At 45.0% G+C, this 17,825-nt stretch overlaps 1 protein-coding gene across 4 annotated transcripts in view; it reads left to right on the top strand.

The window, feature by feature from the left end:
• NTNG1 (netrin G1) overlaps positions 1 to 17,825 on the top strand; it is a 301,686-nt gene that overhangs the window by 131,720 nt on the left and 152,141 nt on the right. The gene's annotated exons all lie outside the window — the stretch shown is intronic.

Below are 17,825 nucleotides of genomic sequence, written 5' to 3'. Positions count from 1 at the left end.
ATAGTGCCATGAAATGACAGCTAAGAGACCTGGACCCTGATCCTAACATGGTCATTGATTAGTTGTGTGATCTCGGAGAAGTCATTTGATCTTCTTGAATGTCCGTCACTTGTGAAATTAGTGTAAATGAACTACACCCACGTTTTAATTCAGAGGATACGTTGACCTCAAATGTGTATTGTGCATATGAGCATACGTGTCCTGAGCTTGGGGAGGGGTGCTTAGAAGACAGGCACAGTCCTTACCTACCAATAGCTTATCTTCCTCATATGAACCCAAACCAGCGCGGTCCAAAAGGAAATAAAAACATGCAGTTGTACTTGAGATGATTAAATGCCTAATTTGTACAGAAGAGACCGTTGATGCCACAGAGCTTAGAGAGAAGCAGAACTTCTCATTAAATAGTAAGACCCTCTTCCCTGTCAATACAATCCTAAGATTGAGAATTAATCATCTAATTATGTGCTTGCATGTAGAACCTCCTCGTGAATATGCATTGAGTAAATGAATGAAAGATATGGGTAAATCGATGAATTACAATATTTAAAACATTGATCCTGCAGAAATATTTTAAAGAATTTTATACAAATATAAAGATATGTATTACATATGTTTACATGTATGTATGTATGTATATATGTATAATGTATGTGTGTGTATATATACATATGTCTTTTTGATAAATGTAAAGGAAGCATTTCACATAAAATAATTTTTCAAGAAATATAGTTTATTCACTACTTGAAATATATTAAGTTTTTATATTATATCCCACACCAAAATATGTATGTTCCAAATGGTTTGAAGATTAAATAATGCCAAAGAAAGAAAATATATATGGATATTTTATTTATTGGCATGAAAATACATTTTTCTAAACTGTGGAGGACAATACTGATAGATACGACCATATTGAGATTCAAACTCCACTCCATCAAAAACATTTGTAAAAAAATATGCAAATGAAAAACCAGAGGCATTTTGCAATGGATCTGACAGAGCTAATATCTAATATAAGGAACTCTTTCAAATAAATAATAAAAAAAGAGATGTGCAACCTAAAGATTTTGTTAAATTAAAAGCAAAAGACACACACACACACACACACACACACAAAGCTTATAAGAAAGAGGAAAACAATGAGTCAATAAACATGTGAAAAGCCGTTCTACTTCATTAGTGCTTAAAAATTCAGAAAGAAACAAAATGTTTGGTGTTGATAAGGGTGTGAAGAAACGGTCACCACATGTCCTGCTGCTGGCAGTATAATTGTGACCTTTCTGGCAGACAATTTAGAAATACCATAAGTGTTAACAGCTTTAAAATGTGTGTGCCTATTGATCTAGGCATTCCATCTTTAGAAATTTAACTTCAAGGGATAGTCAGAAATTTAGGCAAAAATAAACGTACAAATATGGATTTCTTTATAATCACGAAAAAATGAGAAATGGCTACATAAGCATTTTAGCCAGAGTAGATGACAAATATACACAGAAATTTTTATAATCTTTTGTGAAAAGCAACGTGGCGATTTACATCACGAATTATATATATTTTTTTAATATTTATACCTTTTGATGTATTGACTCATTTTCTGGAAATTTCTCCCAAGGGAATACTTGGAAATGCAGAAAGAACTAAATTCATGAAGGTATTCATTGCAGCATGACAGAAATTTATAACATTGTTGGAGTGAGGACATCTGGTAGGCAAATGGTAGCGTCCAAAAAGAGAAGAGAATGTGACCATTACAGATGTGATTTATAAAATGTTTCCAGTGTCTTGGAAATATGCACATATCAGGTATTAAAGTGAGGAAAGAGACTGTGTCCCTGGGTTCCAACCAGTGCTTTGCCACCATTTCCCAGGACTTCTCTTAAGCTTCAATTTTGTAATCTATAGGACAGGTGGGGGCATCCTTGCGCATTCCTTATCGGGATGCTGTGAGGATTACATGAAGTAATGAATATAAAGTACTTAGCACAGGCACATACCACTCAATGAAACTGTTACATTTTTTTTTTAATGGGGCACATGATTCCTTCCAAGGATAGTTATGACTATCTGAATATACAGTGGAATTAATTTATCTCAACATTAACAGTGGCTATCTTGGAATGGTGCAATGATATGTAACGTGTCTTCTTCTATGTATATATTTTCCAGACTTTTCTACTTTCATAAATTTGCAAGTATATTGATTTTGCTTTTTTTTTTTTTCTCCACTGTGTTTCCAAATGGTAGAAAGCAGACAAAGGATTCTGAAAAAAAAAAAAAAAAAAAAAAGAGTAAATCAGACAGGCAGCAGCAACACCCTGGACGTTGGCCACCAGGGCAGGGCCATCGACAGCCAGCACCATCTGCCTCGCAGGCGGTAGTCAGAGTCCTGGCCGCTGAGGTGGAGCTTGGTGGCAGAGCCGGCTTTCTGCAGCTGTGAGGTCTGTCTGCATCACCGTGCTGCCCGAGGCCAGCAGGGATGCCGGGACCCCGCCTGCAGGGACTGTAATATGGTGGGATGAGGTGGGGTCCGAGCGCTTGAATTGTCAACAATTACTTCACCTGTGATTCTAACTCACACCAACAGTTGGGAACCCTTGGGCTAGCGCGTGACGTTCACGAGGCCAGAGCTCCAGACTGCATCCTCGAGGGACTTCCACAGTGAGCTGTCCTCTGTGCCCGCGGGCTGCGTGCCCACTGGTTGCCATATGTCTAGCCAAGGCCGGGCCAGCCCAGAGCATGAATGGGAAGAGGCGAATGATCTCATCCCCTCTCTCTCTCTCTCCACTCCACCACCTACCTCCCCCACACCATTAACCAGATAACACCTTCAGCCATAAAAAAAACAAAAGAAGAAGACACAAAACAATGAAATCTTGCTATTTATGACAACATCGGTGGACCTAGAGGGTATTATGCTAAGTGAAATACATCAGACAAAGAAAGACAAGTAGCATATGATTTCATTTTTTGTATAGACTCTAAAACACCAAAATAAATGAAAAAAGAAAAAAAAAACCCACACAACAGAAATAGACTCATAAACACAGAGAACAAAAGGATGGTTTTTGTTTACCATCAGTTTGTTCATCGACACCAGATGGGAGGGATGTTGGGAGGATGGGTGAAAAAGAGGAAAGGATTAAGATGTTCAAACTGCCATCTATGGAAATGGTCACGGGGATGTAAAGTACAACGCAGGGAATACAATCAATAACATTGTAATAACTCTGGGTGGTGCCAGATGGGTCCTAGACTTATTGCGGCGATCACACCATAAGTTATATAAATGTCTAATCACTATGCTGTACACTTGAAACTAACATAATATTGTATATCAACTGTATTAGAAAAGAAAGAAAGAACCACAGAATCCAAACATATGCCTTCTTATTGGGGAGTCAGTGGTTAGTAGTCGCACCTTGGTCTAAACCAGGGGTCCCCAAACTTTTTACACAGGGGGCCAGTTCACTGTCCCTCAGACCGTTGGAGGGCCGGACTATAAAAAAAACTATGAACAAATCCCTATGCACACTGCACATATCTTATTTTAAAGTAAAAAAACAAAACGGGAACAAATACAATATTTAAAATAAAAAACAAGTAAATTTAAATCAAGAAACTGACCAGTATTTCAATGGGAACTATGGGCCTGCTTTTGGCTAATGAGATAGCCAATGTGCTCCTCTCACTGACCACCAATGAAAGAGGTGCCCCTTCCGGAAGTGCAGTGGGGGCCGGATAAATGGCCTCAGGGGGCCGCATGTGGCCCGCGGGCCGTAGTTTGGGGACCCCTGGTCTAAACAGTAAGAGGACATATTTAAAAAAGAAATGAGACCTTGACGGCTATCAATGGTGGGTGATGAAGATCAGATGAAGCAGATGTTCTAAAAAAACAAGTCATCGCTTTAATGGAGTATATGCTTTAGAAGGCGGGGTCGTTTTGCTTTTCCAGTAGGTGATAGAGATCAGCGCATTCACAATTCTTTCTTGTTTGTTGGGAATCCCTGGGCAACGTTTTCCCCATGTTTTTGTTGACATCATTTATTTATCGAGTGTGGCACATGGCCTTAAAACATAATGCACCGTGGGTCTGAGTTCATCTCAAGTTCAGGGTGTTCTGACACATCCAACGAGCTGACCCGGTGGGAGTCAGAAGTTTTTTTTTTCCATCCAAAATGCTGTCGACCCAAGTTCACATAATAAGTGAAATCTTTTGCAGCGCTCAGACACATCCGATCCTGACTTGCCCTTTTTGCAAAATCCATTCCTGTTTGCTTTTGAGAAGAACTTTTCATTAAAGGCCTCCTGTGGACTTGACACGGTGTTCCGTTCCCGGTGTCGGGAAGGGGTTGTAATTACCTGAGGGTTGGGATGTGCAGGAGCGAGCACTGTGCTCTTGCCTTGTTGAAATGGAGCCAGCGGAGCGACTCATGTCCCTTTGATTCTCCTGTAGGTCTCACTCAGACTTCTCTCTGCTCCCCTTCGGACGGACGTGATTGTTGTTAAGCTTCGCTATCGAAGCCTTTCGTCCATTCTTTTGGCGTATTCATCGGAGAGACATCCATCTTTGCTTTGCTACCTGTCAGCAGCTCCTCCTGCTTCTGGAGGGGGAATTAAATAATCCAGTTTCTTCCATGACTTTGGAAATAGCACACGTCCTTGCTGTTTGTCATTCGTTTTCCTGTGTCTTAATGGAGATGCGTCTGACGGCATGTGGCTTAGACAGTGGAATCTGGAAGGGAGTGGTTAGGCTTGCGATGTAAGGACAGAGGCACAGACCTTGCCATCTGCCCAATGTTACGGGGACACCAGGTTTCTTCATCTTTAAAATGCAGTCCATAACATGGATTTTGCAGGTTTGCCTAACTTGACAATACTGTTTAGAAAGAACCAGAGACATTGAAGCCACTTAATAAATTGTATCTCTTATTATTATAACTGTAGATAAAGTGCATCTCATGCATAAAGTATAGGAATGACACTGTTATAAGACAGAAAAGAGGTTCAAAATTGTTTCAACAAATGCTACCTTGAACAAGTAGGAATAATGTATTCAACAGTTTTCAATTTAGCATCCAAAGGCGGGCTACTAAGTCAGAAGGTGTTTTAACCTCTTTCTTTTACTATACTTCACTGTGGTATTTGTCTGGTTTTTGCCCGCCTGGGACTTCCCATTCTCCTGACCTGCTCTTCCTATTTTCTTTCTTTTCTTTTTCTTTTTTTTTTTTTTTTTTTTTTTTTTTTTTTTTTTTTGTATTTTTCTGAAGTGAGAATCAGGGAGGCAGACAGACTTCTGCATGTGCCCAACTGGGATCCATCCAGCATGCCCACCAGGGGGCGATGCTCTGCCCATCTGGGGCGTTGCTCCACTGCAACCAGAGCCATTCTAGCGCCTGAGGTGGAGGCCATGGAGTCATCCTTACTGCCCTGGCCAACTTTGCTCCAAAGGAGCCTTGGCTGCGGGAGGGAAAGAGAGAGAGAGAAAGGAGAGGGAGAAGGGTGGAGAAGCAGATGGATGCTTCTCCTGTGTGCCCTGGCCAGGAATCGAACACGGGACATCCACATGCCGGGCTGACACTCTACCACTCAGCCAACCGGCCAGGGCTCCTGTTTTTTTCTGACGTCTCTGGTCCATCCTGCTCAGTCTCTTTTATGATCTTACCTGGCTCAGTGTATGCTCTCCAGGGTGGCTCCTCCCCAAGCTCCACTGTCAACATTCTGCCCTTTCCAGTGTATATAACCTTCCATGGGTTCGCCTCCTGGTTGCTGGTAAACGCAGGGCTCACATCGCCAATTGCTGACTCAGTGTCCCCCCGGAATCCTATATCGTCACTGAGTGAGAGAACACCCATAGAGTTCTCCTAAAGCTTCCTCCTGCCTTCTCCCAGTCGCCCCGGTGAATAGTGTCACCATTTCCTTAGACATGGAAACCCGAAGTCTCCCCCATGGACCACACGCTCCTCAACAGCGTGAATTTCCTCTCGTTGACTCCCACGTCACTCATGCCCAGCCCAGTGCCCGTGGGGACACACAGCGTTGGGGATCGGCCGTGGCAGCCTACCTTCCTCGTTCCCCCGGAAGTGCCTACACAACACTGAACAAGGAAAGGTGCTTCAGCCGCAAATGCCAAAGTGAGTGAGGATGGAGCTGGGTCCCTGTTGCGCATGAAATAGCAACGGGATGATGTGGACGCCACAGAGAGTGAGCTCACTGCCCGTGTCTTCCTCGCTGTCCCTGCCTTGTTCTGTGCGGTAGACCAGCTCCCCCACGGTTCCTCTCAGCGCTGTCCTCTCTGCATTTGCCCTCTGTCACCTGCCTTTACAATCTGTGTTAAAAGACAAAAGAGAGGCCCTGGCCGGTTGGCTCAGTGGTAGAGCGTCGGCCTGGCGTGCAGAAGTCCCGGGTTCGATTCCCGGCCAGGGCACACAGGAGAAGCGCCCATCTGCTTCTCCACCCCTCCCCCTCTCCTTCCTCTCTGTCTCTCTCTTCCCCTCCCGCAGCCGAGGCTCCATTGGAGCAAAGATGGCCCGGGCACTGGGGATGGCTCCTTGGCCTCTGCCCCAGGCGCTAGAGTGGCTCTGGTCGCAACAGAGCGACGCCCCGGAGGGGCAGAGCATCACCTCCTGGTGGGCGTGCCGGGTGGATCCCGGTCGGGCGCATGCGGGAGTCTGTCTGACTGTCTCTCCCCGTTTCCAGCTTCAGAAAAACACACACACACACACACACACACACACACACACACACACACAAAAGACAAAAGAGAGAGAGATGCCAGTTCATTCTTCCTTTGGCTTTCAGTCTCTTGAGTGGGCCTCCAATCTCCGTTCCACGTGTCCCCCTAAGTCGGTACAACAATGGCCAGCGTTTCTCGAGAGCTTGCTGTGTGCTAGGTCACTGTGAGTGCATTGCATGTGCTACATCATTGAATCGTGAGGATCATCTGGGCTATCGACCCATTCTGGACTGAGAGTTCCTTTTCCAGCTGGTCCTAGACTTTGGTCCGTGACTCACTTCTTTAATTGATCTCTCTCTGTGTCCGTCTCCATCCGTGCTGGAAGACAGGAATCGTCTTCCTGGTCTTCTTGTGTTCTGAACCAAACCATTTCCCTTCTGGAAGGGACCCTACGCCAACATCTCCAGGCCCCAGAGGACAAGTTTTAAGAACAGCTATTCTGAAGAGCGTGTACTTTATACGCAATCTTCAGCGGCGTCACAACCAAGCGCAGTCTCGGACATTGTTTGGGACCTGATGCAGCCAACTCACTGTGACCACCATTTTTTATTATTATTATTATTATTCACAAGGGGAATTTGCATCTGATCAGGGAGTGTAAGATATTAAGGAAGTATTATTAGTTTAAAAAGTTAAGGGGATAAAATGGGGGTGCTGTTGACAGAGAAACCCCACGCAATGAGGACACTGTCGGTGACTGTTGAACTCGGGTGATGGGTACAGAATGGGTCACTGCGTTGTTCTTCTCCATTAGTGTCTGTGTGAAGATCTCATGTGAGAGATTGAACAGATGCCGGTTTCTGGCACACGCCCCTCCGTCTGTGCTGCGTCGAGGTCACTGGGCGTGGAGCCCTGCAACCGTCTGTGCTGCGTCGAGGTCACTGGGCGTGGAGCCCTGCAACCGGCATTCTTAGAAAGCTCCCGGGGTCGTTCTGAGGCGCTCCGGCACGCGAGCGCCCCTGGTGGAGTTTTAAGTTGGCGGGATCACATTCGTGGCTGCTGCCGACGACATCCAGGCCAAACTGGACCTTCCAGGACGACGGTGTCAACACAGCCGTCTCCGCGACGGGCAGACAGAGCATCAATCTGGCCACACAGACAGAGCCGCCTCGTCAGGGTTCGGAAATAAACGCCATCTATTTCATGAGATAGAAGAGAAGTTTTTTTTTGAAATTACCTTTTTTTTTTTTCCTAATGAAATCAAAGAGGACATTGCCTCTATTGAGCCAAAGCAGGCCCGGGTTAAGGAGAGCACACGACATAATGAAAATGACAATAACTGAAATAAAGATCTTACTCGAAAGTAGTACAAAGCGGACCTGACGCTGCACATAATCACATCAGCCGTACCCAGAATACGCAGAAAATGAAATCACAGGTTTAAAAAAATGAGCCGGAAGAGAATAGGTAAGAGAGGTCAGTGATGAAGATAAAACCAACAGACTCAACGAATGAACCCAAATGCATCATTGAAGATAGAATAGCCTGTATTTTAGAATTCCTGGGAGCAAAGGACCCCAAAATAGCAGTCACAAAGAGTTTCTCATAGCCCAGATACCTTAGTCATCAGGATAATGACACAGACTCATTCCTGTTATCACCCTTCAATGATAGAAGATGGTGATGACGACTTGCGTGTAAGTTTCAGAGTAGACACGTTAGGTTTTGACTGCATTTTTGTCGACCTAAAGACAATGGACAAGTCTGCTATTCCCGGGGGGTGGGGGGAGTCCTGACTTAATCATATGAGAAGACGTCCCCCAATATGCAATGTAGTGGAGGATATGTCACCCAAGAACGTGTTCTGTCAAAGTGACTCACATACATACAAGGTCGTTGACAAGAAATCACAAAAAGGCTCTTGTATCCTCTGGCTCATACTTTGTGATGATATTCTGTTGCATCAATCCTAAATTGCACTCCCCCCCCCCCATCATTTTAACACCGCTGAAGTCAGGATGCATATTTTAATCCACGGTGTCCTACTTTGCTGTCTGGTAGGTGGCAGCTGTGACACAGTTGTTCTGTCTTGTACATGCACAGCCTGACCGGGGTTCCTGTTGACATGACCGGACAAAGGTAGCCCCTCGATGTCTCAAAAATAAAAATAATAAAAAAAGATCCATTTCAGAGCAATAGGAGAAAGGGCTATGGGTCCAGATTCCTGCTGGAAATCCTTCAATGGGCATCTTCTAGTAAGCTCAAAAAAAAAATGTAATAATCATCAAAACTTGCAAAACACGTGTCTGGAGCTCGGGGGAGAAGTCCTGCAGATGGTAAAAGCGCTTTGTTCGAAGTGTTGCTCTGGGGTTGGGGTCCGTGGGGCGTGGTCCTACTGTGCTCCCTACCGGTCTGCAGCATCTGGGGTGGGGGTCCGTGGGGCGTGGTCCTACTGTGCTCCCTACCGGTCTGCAGCATCTGGGGTTGGGGTCCGTGGGGCGTGGTCCTACTGTGCTCCCTACCGGTCTGCAGCATCTGGGGTTGGGGTCCGTGGGGCGTGGTCCTACTGTGCTCCCTACCAGTCTGCAGCATCTGGGGTGGGGGTCCGTGGGGCATAGTCCTACTGTGCTCCCTACCGGTCTGCAGTGTCTGGGGTGGGGGTCCGTGGGGCATGGTCCTACTGTGCTCCCTACCAGTCTGCAGCATCTGGGAAAAGCTTTGAAAGGAAAAGCCTTCAGGAGTCAGAAGCAGGAGAAAGCGCAGGAAGAGGGAAAGAAGAGAATGCATTCCCAGTGTTCCCGGTTGCTCAGAAGATACTGGGTAAAAACAGACTGGTATGGGCAACTTGGTGCTTCGGCATGCTTCAGCCAAGTCAGTCTATATATTTTTTAATATTCATTCGGGGGACACTCGTCCTAAACCCCTTGTGTAAATGCCGCCCTGCTCGAACTTGCTGAAGGTCATCTGTGCCAGCCATTTGTCAGCTCTCTCCGTAGCATTCCCGTACGATCCCAGCGAAATCACAGTTCCCGACCCCCAGCCTTTTTGTGTCACAAGCCTTTTATCTCACTGACTCTCCCCTCGTTTCCTGGGACCGTGTCCTCCCCCTTTGTAGCTAGAACCGAGTACACTTTCGGGTCGGCCCTGTCTGGGTCTTGGCCTCAGTCTCTGCTCTGATCCATGCAACCAGCATAGCTTGCCTTTAGACAAAACCTGCCATCTGGTTTTACTCCAGGTTCTGGGATGAATCCTGGTCTTAGGTAAAGAGATTTAAAATAGATCTCCACGGTTTGGGATCTGCCACAGATTCGCTTCCCGCTTGGTGTCTGTCAGTCATGTTCCGGAGCACCTGTTCTGAGAACCTCCCTATTCCTACGACCCAGTCCCCCGTTGGTACCGTTGGTGGTAACCAGGTGATTGCCAACCCGCCTGGCACGTGATCATTTTAAGACCAGTACTTTCAGCTGGTCTTATGCAAAGAATATGTCCGTCAGGGAGTCAAACAAAGAAATACCATCAGTTAGGTTTTGTTTGGGAACTACCATAGTATACTAAAATTTCGGTCATAAAGAAAAAAGAACCCACCTAGATTTGGTGCTTTCCATATTTTGCCCAGTCCCCTGGGTCCCAGTTTCCTCGTAACCAAAATTAGAATAATTACAGTGTTTCCCTCGTAGGTTTGGTTTCCCGGTTTATTTGTTTTGAGAATTGAATGACTTAATCCATGTAACATGCTTGGAATAGAGCACCCAGAGCAGTCCTGGCTCATGACAGATCTACGAAGAATATTTTAGTATTATTGTGGTAGGAAACAAATTCAACAGTTATTTTTCTGAAGAATTTGGCCCTTTTGGTAGTTCAATAAAAATCAGATATGTTATGTTCCATGCGAGGGTTCAAACCGCGCATTTTGTGTCTGGTTTGAATATTTTGTAAAGTATGGCTCAGTGCCGAGGATGCTTCGCATCTGTCAGAGCAGCGCGGTTGAGAAGCCGTGCTGACCCACTTCGGTCTGCTAAGTTTGGGTCCTCACGATTTTCCTCAGCATTTGTTCTGGTTTGCTGCCTTTTATGCGACGTGAACACACACGACTGGCCAGAGGCCGTCAGGATGTTCCTTAGAAAGGCCACAGCACAAATGACGCAAACAGTGTCCTCGCTCTTTAGGCCCTTGTTCCCTTTCGTCTGATGTTTCTCTTTGTTACCGCAGTCGAATAGGATTCGGCCACTGTCTGTTAATAAATTACTGGGTTTAAAGTTTGGCGACATCCACTTGAAAGCTTGGGCTGTCCGCTCTACAAGGAGTAGCGTAAATATTGTCCATCCCCCCGCCTCCCCCCACCCCCCCACCCCCCCGTCGGCCCATGAGACCTCAAATACTGTACTAAAACAATACTGACCCTGCAGCGAGATAGAAAAGAAGGCTGGCAATAACGACAATGTGATTTTACACTTTAATATCTAATATTAGATCCAAAGTCCAATATAAAATAATCTAATATTTAAAATTCAATATCTTCTGACTTCCCAGTTCTGAAATCACTTGAGTAGACCCACGCCATCCATTCAGGACAAATAGATTTTTCCACTGATATGGGCCTGAACTAATATCGAGGAAGACCTGAAATTGCCTCCAATCAATCCTTATATCGGGTCGGTGCCTCTTCGAGAGAGTTAACCACCACAGATTAATGAAATTAGAATGGGAGGGACAAAGGAGACATTTACCCAATGATTTTAGTCTTAGAGAATCCTGGCTACTAACTAGAAAGATTTAGCCAATCAGAACAGAGAGCTCTCTGCCTTGGGAATACATTTCCTTTTTCTTTTCTTTTTTCTTTTTTGTTTTTGTGGTTTCCAAAATTACACCATCGGTTCCAGCAGCGCTTCCTCACACTTCACCATTCCTTCGTGAGTGTGTTTAATTTTTCCTTTCCCACTACATGTCTTCATGCTCTGTCATCGAAGATTGATCAGGCTTCAAAGTTCATTCCTTGATCCTTTTCCCTGTGAAACAACTGTCCCTTTTTTTCTCTTTTACTTCAGACTGCTCCAATGAGTGCTATGAATTCATTTTATTCCCTTCTGCCCATTTTTTCTTTTTTCTTTTTCTTTTTTCTTTCTTTTTTTTTTTTTATCATTCCACCATTCTCTAGTCAAATGGCTTCCGCCTCAACACTCTATTATAATAAGTATTTCCAAGGTCATTGGCAACCACTTTCAGGACAAATCAAAAAGATTTTTCTTACTCCTTATCTTCTCTCAAGTATCTGGCATTATTGATCACAGCCTTTTTTTTAATTTTTTAATCTTCTTCTGAGATTTTAAAATAATTTTTAATTTTTTTAGGCTATAAATTGCCTTTTCATTTTCTTGGAGGTCTGATGACATTTTTCTTTCTCTGTATGCCCACATTCACATATCTCGATTTCTCTATACCGCATACATGAACTCACATGTGGGTTGTAAGCTGCCGGCATAACCAGCTCCAGCTAAATGCTATTTTTCGCATTGTGACCAAATCCCCAGACTCTTCCTTCTCCTGGAGGAGTTGACTGATTCTCTGCATGGCTGGTCCAGAAGAGGTCACTGCAGGCAGAGTCACTCCACCCTTGACCCTAAATTCTGGAATAATTTAAGAATAACGGGCTTGAGGAATTTCTAATTACCTTTCCAGAGCCACATAAATGTGTCCTGCTGTCATTGGATTTTTTGGCCATTCACTTGACATTCTTTTCTATGTAATTTTTGAAGACTATTTCAGTCCTTGTGGCTGGTCTGCCTTTGGCCTTTTCAACCATGAAAAGCACAGGCTCAAACCTGTTGAACCAGTAAAGAACATGTATGAGGTATCTGTAATAAAACCATGAACGGCTTTTCTCTTCTCCAATATGTCACACCCAAACACCTCTACCTTGCTTTCAGTACTCTCTAAATTCAACCTCACCTTGTATGTTAGGACTTACCTCCCACGGCCCACCTCACAGCCCAACCCCCTGGCCTCGCCCACCTGAGGTTTAGTTCCATCTTTCTAGACACTTACCTTGAGTATGTTCCAGGACACAGCTGAACCTCCGTCCCTTCCTCTCTAACATTGCAATAATAGTTGCCTGGTAGGGAATTGTGAGGATCAAATGAGATGAGAGATATAAAACCCTCTCACGATTTCTAAACAGTAAAGGAGTTTGCTGATCATTGACCCCTTCTCCATTCCAAAAGGAGAGGTTCTCCTTCACCTATGTAAACCTGAGACAGTTTTGAAAATAAAGACTGCCTCCTATGAATCTTTCATAATGGCTTTCTGACTTTTAGACCCCTCTTAAAGAATACATTTGTTTTTTGCAAATAGTGTCTGCAAGTTGGACAATTTGTTTATATCTAACTTTCCAAAAATAACCTTCTGTCATACATTTTATTTTAAAAGCGATACATCTTTCACAATGTTGTCTTACTATTGCATTGCAGCCTATAGAGAAGAATCAGCCTCTTTACAAACTAATCTATAATGTCTAACATAACCCTTGGTGCATGAAAACTGCTTAATATTTTTTGCCACTTAATTTACTTTGATAGACTGGCAGCCACTCCACCCTTACAAATAAATGAAGATTGTATTTATGGGAATCCAACAAGAGAACTATGTATCTGTTGATCAGAATAAAACAGCTCACATTTTAAAGACATACTGGTATATTACAAATATAATAAGTGTTAGTATATTATGTCACTATTATAGATATATAATTTGAAATATCATATGCATTATATATATTATATATTATATATCTATAACTCAGGTATGAAGTTGGGCAAGAAAACTGGATTTAGAGAAATACATTTCAGTGTAGTCATGCTAAGATGCAACATTTTCATGGTAAAGGGGAATTAATTGAAAAGGAGGAATAGGAAGAAGGAAGAGCTGTTTTAGTTCAGTGGGCCCTCAAAGACACCACCTATGGTCCAGACAGTGGCAAGACCAGATCTGATGAGCCTAGGGCCCGTACAGCTCCAGAGGGGGCCACTCTTTCTAAAAGAGAAATGCAATATTACAGACACAAAATTAGGCGCCAGGCCTGAGAAGCAGCCTGTGTAATTGAGTGCCTCTGAGGAGTAAGCCTCATTAGCTTCCTAATGAATCAACCTCTGGACCCAGGTAGAATTGTCAGGGTCCCTGTAATTAGGAAAGCCACTTAAGCAGAAACACAGTCAACAAAGACCACATCCTTCTTTTCCAGCAAAATACGTACACTTCCTTTTCTCTCCACCCGTTTCCACGTATTCACATCTCCCGCGTTTCAAGGATTTGCACCGCTGGGGCACGTCCGTGCCGGGGCCTCGCAAAGTCATGCTGCTTCCCTCGATTCTATTTAGCTCTCCGTAATCGCGCAAATTACTCCTGTAAACGCGGAAGGATGCTGGGGGTTGGGTAAATAAGGCGAGACGGAGAGCTTCCTCCCTGAAGCCGCCAGGAGAAACACTGCAGGACGGATGGAGAGAGAGGAAGACGCAGTGAACCCGCAGGAAAGGGCTGGGGTGGAATCGCGGCTCCCGCCGTTCGTCTTCGTCCTCCTGCCTCGCCACGAGCCCCGGGGAACTCCATCAATCACGCGCGCCGCCACTCTGCGCTCAGACTGGGACACTTGGGGTTTTGTTGGCTTCTGTTTTGTGTGTTACACCATATATCACATCGTACAAATTCCATCCACAACTTCAGGGACAGGGCAGTTCGTGAGGCTTGGTTAGCCCTTTGCTCCCCAATCACCGACCGCTGGGCAACGCCCTCCCATGCGTTCGGATCTACCTAAGTCACCCTAGTCATCCTGTTTCCTCTCCGCTTCCCTGCCTTTCGAGGCTCCTTACTTTCTCTACATCCATACATTTTTTTGTTGCACACTTATTATATGCCAGTTCTCTCTCTCCTCATAGAATCTAGTGGAGAAGGCATAAAAATAAAGAAATGGAAGTTGATCTGATGAGTTGCATCATAATGTATATGACCCACTATGGTGTGTGTGTGTGTGTGTGTGTGTGTGTATTGGTAATATTTGTATATGCACATATATGATATATATGAGTGTGTGTGTGTGTAAGGGTGGATAGATAGATAGATATGATGAATTCATTAAATATGAACATGAGTGAGTGAAAAATAAAAACTACAGAGACCAGATCTTGAAGGATCTCACAAGCCATACTAAGGAACTTGCACTGTACTCCCAAAGGTAATGAGAGATCCCTCAAAGAGTTGTAAGAGGGGGCATGACACCATTAAACTTGAATTTTATTTATTTATTTATTTAATTTTTGGACAGAGACAGAGTCAGAGAGGGACAGATAGGGACAAACAGACAGACAGGACAAACAGAGAGATGAGAAGCATCAATTCTTTGTTGTAGCTCCTTAGTTGTTCATTGACTGCTTTCTCATATGTGCCTTGACTAGGGGGCTACAGGGGACTGAGTGACCCCTTGCTCCAGCCAGTGACCTTGGGCTCAAGCCAATGACCTTGGGCTTCAAGCCAGCAACCTTTGGGATCAAGCCTGCGACCATAGGGTCATGTCCATGATCCCACGCTCAAGCCAGTGACCTTGGTGTTTCGAACCTGGGTCTTCCGCATCGCAATTCAACTCTCTGTCCACTGTGCCACCACCTGGTGAGGCTAGACTTGGATTTTAGGAATATCACTATAGCAGCTCTGTAGAAAATGGGCTGTATGAGGACCATACAATATGGAGATCATTTAAGAGGCTCTTACAGGCCTGACCTGTGGTGGCGCAGTGGATTCAGGGTTGACCTGGAATGCTGAGGTTGCTGGTTCAAAACCCTGGGCTTGCCTGGTCAAGGCACATATGGGAGTTGATGCTTCCTGCTCCTCCCCCTTCTCTCTCTCTCTCTCTCTCTCTCCTCTAAAATGAATAAATAAAAATAAAAAATAATTTTAAAAAAAGAGGCTCTTACAGTGATTCTGGAGAAAATATGTTTCATATTTTAAAATCTGAAGACATACTGGCAGTGTGATCAAAGCTGTGGTGATGGGTGGCATCGAGAGAGCTTGGCTGGTTAGCAGATGGAGTAAAAAGAAGGAATGGAAGCTGATTCCCAGGTTTCCTCCTTGGAAAAGGGAAGAAGTTGCTGTCATTCTCAAAGTCCAGGAACACAGGTGGCACATGTTTAATGCTAACTGCTAACTATTGAGCACTTCCTGCATACCTAGGAGACGCTGAACACTTAATATGCATCATGAAATACATATTATGACATTGAATTTAAGGAAAGAGAAAATCATGGCTCAAAAAAAGAAAAAAGAAACAAAAAGCAGCGTGTCCAAAATGCCATAATAGCTAAGTGGCAAAGCAGGAAGTCAAACACGGACGGGTCGAACCCAGAGTCTTGGTTCTTTTATTTTAAATGTATTGTGTCGACATGGTTTCAAGTGTCCCACTCAATATAATACACTGGTGTTTATTGAAGTGTGGTCCAGAGGGTGTCTGCATCAGAATCATGCGGGGCACTTGTTAATTAGGTTCCTGGGTCCAACCTGATCTGTTGAACCAGAATTCTTTTTTTTTGTATTTTTCTGAAGCTGGAAACGGGGAGAGACAGTCAGACAGACTCCCGCATGCGCCCGACTGGGATCCACCCGGCATGCCCACCAGGGGGCGACACTCTGCCCACCAGGGGGTGATGCTCTGCCCCTCCGGGGTGTCGCTCGGCCGCGACCAGAGCCACTCTAGCACCTGGGGCAGAGGCCAAGGAGCCATCCCCAGCGCCCGGGCCATCTTTGCTCCAATGGAGCCTTGGCTGTGGGAGGGGAAGAGAGAGACAGAGAGGAAGGGGGGGGTGGAGAAGCAAATGGGCGTGTCTCCTATGTGCCCTGGCCGGGAATCGAACCCGGGTCCCCCACACGCCAGGCCGATGCTCTACCACTGAGCCAACCGGCCAGGGCCCAGAATTCTTGATGGAGGGGGCGGGGTGGACTCACCAGGTATTTCTTATGTACTTAAACCTGATACATCACTGCAATACATATTATGTGTCATAACTTGGTGGGGAAAGGATGATAGACTCACTTTCTTTAAAAGATGGAGATGTTGATGTCGGCGTGTAGAGAGTATCACCCAGGTTGCCTAGGGGCGCAGAGAGCATTCTCAGGTTGGCTTTGACGCAGGGCTGGTTGAAGCCCCAGTTGCGGTCTTGGTGAGGCCAGCGTGCCTCTGGCCACTGGGGGAAGCTGGGGTTGCGTGTCCTGTGCAGGAAGGTGGTGGAATGGAACAGTTACCACCACCCCGAGCCCTCCTGCCTCCGGCTTCTTCATAGTCAGTTCACTGGGCTTTGTCATCACACCTCCACATCTGTCCCAAGCATGAAATGTCTTTGTGATAGTTCCCTTAGAAAAAAAAAAAAAAAAAAAAAATGCTTGCAAGTTCTTTTTGTATTGTACTCCATAAAATATCTGTTTGTAATATAAAAAAAAAACACGTTTGATTGGGTCTCAAGGGGCGTAATGGACACTCCAGGGAGTTGCAGAGTGTTGCTGGTGACTCTGTTTACCCTCGAGAACACCCAGTGCATTCCCTCCAGGAGCCTAAGTGACAAACTTGGGAAACTGGAGACGGTTGCTTGTGGAGGGCTCCTCTCCACGACTAGATTGCGAACATTTTGTTCTGTTATCTGTGTTCTGCACAATGTTTAGAATCGACAGCTAGTGAATTTGGAAGAGAGCAGTTTGATGGAAGGGAGGCGTGTGAGACATCGGAGTGGACTCGCTGGAGAGCCATTGCTGTGGGAGGGGCCCCGTTGGGAAGCTGCTCCTCATGATTAAGTGACCACTTCAGCTGGGGACACATTGGTTTTTCTCTACTCTCTCGAAGCCGGTAGCTTTCAGAAAATGAACTTCAAGTGGATCCCGGACTTGCTTTCTCGTGTGGGGGAAGAAGGAAGCAGTTTTTGAGAATCTAGCCCAGAACTTTCAGCATGCAACACGCGCAAACTAACTCCCAGTGCGTGGCAGTGCCAGGAGCCCTCACACTCCCCGCTTCACGACATTTTAACTCCCCGCAGGTTACTTTCACTTAACATGCGGACAGCTCACTGCAGCTCTGTGCGGTTAAGATCGAAGTGTTTGTTTTCTGATCTACATTTTTGAGATGCTC

The sequence above is a fragment of the Saccopteryx leptura genome, chromosome 11, assembly GCF_036850995.1.
Source record: "Saccopteryx leptura isolate mSacLep1 chromosome 11, mSacLep1_pri_phased_curated, whole genome shotgun sequence".
Taxonomy (NCBI): domain Eukaryota; kingdom Metazoa; phylum Chordata; class Mammalia; order Chiroptera; family Emballonuridae; genus Saccopteryx; species Saccopteryx leptura.
The sequence above is the reverse complement of the archived record's forward strand: the minus strand, read 5'-3'. Positions and strand labels throughout refer to the sequence as shown.